This window comes from Sinocyclocheilus anshuiensis, unplaced genomic scaffold (assembly GCF_001515605.1).
Source record: "Sinocyclocheilus anshuiensis isolate Anshui unplaced genomic scaffold, SAMN03320099.WGS_v1.1 scaffold856, whole genome shotgun sequence".
NCBI classification, from domain to species: Eukaryota; Metazoa; Chordata; class Actinopteri; order Cypriniformes; family Cyprinidae; genus Sinocyclocheilus; species Sinocyclocheilus anshuiensis.
The window spans coordinates 587969-591013 of NW_015552603.1; positions in this window are offsets into that span (position 1 = coordinate 587969).

Sequence of the window (3045 nt, forward strand, 5' to 3'; positions counted from 1 at the left end):
ATTCTGTGTTTTTCTGTCAATATGGGGTGCTGTGTGTACATTAATGAGGAAAAAAAATTAACTTAAATGATTTTAGCAAATGGCTGCAATATAACAAAGAGTGAAAAATTTAAGGGGGTCTGAATACTTTCCGTAACCACTGTATATAATGAAATTCTGATGCTTCTGATGTAAATCAATATAATCTTTATAAAAGTATAGCAGATACTTATATGCAATGATACAAATATCATTCTTCACTCTATATCTCCAATAATATGTCTTAAGATGATATTTAAATGTTTAGTTTGATGATCAAAACACATAATGCAATGAAGTACAATGGTGATTGAAAGATGAACAAATAAACATTCCTCAAAAGCCTGATGATCATATTTGATACTCACTGATTTTTCTAAAAAAAATTGATGTCTGGATAAATAAATAAAGCTAAGCTGTTTCAGTCTAGTTAGAAATATTTCAAGACGAACACTTGCAAAGTCAAATTGTTTTTTCTTTTTCAAAATCTGTAAAGGTTTCACACCAAAAAAAGACGTGAACCACAAGCTGAATGTGAATGTCTGTACAATTATACTACCTGCTAAAAAGTCTAAACTATCAATCAGACGAAAGAAGGCATGTAGTAGATTGTGTGCGAAAGTTTTGATCACGTTGATCATTTAGAGGCCTTAGAAATTCATCATCAAATGTGATACACTTGACTTTATAGGTTTAATTGGCCAAATCTACAGTGCTGCTATTAAAATTCATGTGTCCTGGCACAAGTGTAGATCACAGCATAGAGGACATTATTTGGTACCTTTCCAGATGACAATCCTGCAAATCAACAATCGTGTCATGAACACATACTTAAAGTATCAGTTCACCCAAAACTGAAAGTTCTGTCAACATTCTGTGGAACTCAGCAGATGTTTCACTGGAAATGTTCACTTTCAAATCTCACTCTGTGTGTCGCAATCGCACATCTCAGATAAACCAGCCCTACCCAGAACCATCATGGCCAGGTACAGGCCAGTTCGAAATAACATGCAACTGCTGTGATGTCATGCTGATGCGTGCCAAATAGTGAGCAAACAAAAAGCATGACGGGAAACCACTTGATTGCGACACAGTTTAGGAGCTCAGTGGCTTAGAACCTGATTGTGATTGTGCATTCAGTGTAGACAGTGTGAATGAAGTTGTGTGCCACTACACACTATGCACTAATACTATGCACTATGTACAATCCCAGCTTACAAAAATATGTTCTAAGAATATTTTGTTAACGTTCCCATCAAGTTATGAAAACGTTATTCAGTTCTGAATGTTCTCTGAAACGTCAAAGCATCCAGTTTTTAAATGTTTTAAGAACTCTTTTTTTTTGTTATGCAAACATTAAGGGAACATATTCCATTTTATCATTTTGCAAACATTATGGAAACATTACTTTTGAATGTTCTCTGAAGTAGTAACATTTACCCAGGTAACAAAGTTAGGTTAGAAAAATGTTGTTGAATGTTGAAAATTGTTTTAAAATGTTTCTAAAACGTTGAAATGTCCAGTTTTCTTGTTGTGATTATAATGTTATTTAAAGGTTACAAAAGCATTTCTTACAATGTTCTGCTAACTTTTTCACCCAAAATATAACATTATTTGAATGTTTATTTTTAATATTCTACGAATGTTTTCTTTTAATGTTATGACAATGTATATCAAATATTAATAAATTGTAAGAATGTTTTGTCCTAGCATTATAAAACTTAAAAAAAAAAACATTTAACAATGTTTAAAAAGCTTATGTTTTATTTATTTTATTTTTTTATTTTTATTCGAAATATTTCCAAACGTGTTAACTAGCCTATATCTGGAAATATCTCGATTCTCTAATATGTGTAAGTAAATGCGTTTTGCACCTTTATAGATTATTTTATTTGATCAATGGTGATGGGCAAAGTACACTAATAGTGTAATATATTAACTACACATAAAAACCCGACTTTTTACTTAAGTAGGCTACCAGATATGGGTGTCATGCTATAAAATATTTTTAATACGACATGACTTTGCATTTAATGTGAATTTAATAACAATATTGTAAGTTAATAATTATAACACTTTAATTTTACAGAGAGCAAAGAACATTTTCATTCAGTCTAGCCAGAGGCACTCTCAAAAACTCCCATTAAGGTGATTGGTTATAAGGCTCAGCGCCAGCCAGCAAACGCAGATTTTAATTTAGCAGCTGATGCTGTGCCGCACTGAGCGATCTAATCACACCGATGCGATTGTATCAAATATAAAAAAATATTATTCGGCTATTTTTGTCTTTTGGAAGCTGCATTCAAAATGCACTTGGCTCAGAAATCTGAAATCACTTTGAATGGGCATGACGCCTCTGGTCGTATTGGGCACTTGCCCCCTTACTTTGAATGGGCATGACGCCTCTGGTTCCAGGAATGTTTTTGTGCTGTTTTGAGAAATTTATGAAAGAACTGATAAATTTCTATTATTGTTATGGAAGAAAATGTGTTGCTAGAACATTAGCCAAAGTTCTGAGAATGTTCACTGTTATCTGGGCCGTCTCTGAATTTTTGGTTATTTTGTCATCCGCATTTTGCAATGCAACTGTAGTGCATGAAGTTTTTAATTTAAATACTTTGTTTTTTTAGTTAAATAAGTGCATTAACCAGCTATTAAAAGTGCAGTTCTTGTTGGAATTGTCAGTGTAAATACACTACTCACACTATGTATACTACAAAATGGCATAGAAGTGCATACATCTGTGAATTGGGACACACCTAAATTTTTAGGGCTAGGGTTAATCTTGTGAGATTTAATTGCTACAGTAGACACAATGGTCTAATGCTAAGTCTGAATATGCATATGGGTGATGATATTTAAAATAACTTAAATTCAGTCTGTGTTTCTTCAGAAGTCTGCTATGATATTTTTTATGGTACATTTTATCCTTGTTTAAAGGGGTCATATGATGCGATTTCAATTTTTCCTTTCTCTTTGGAGTGTTACAAGCTCTTGGTGCATAAAGAAGATCTGTAAAGTTGCAAA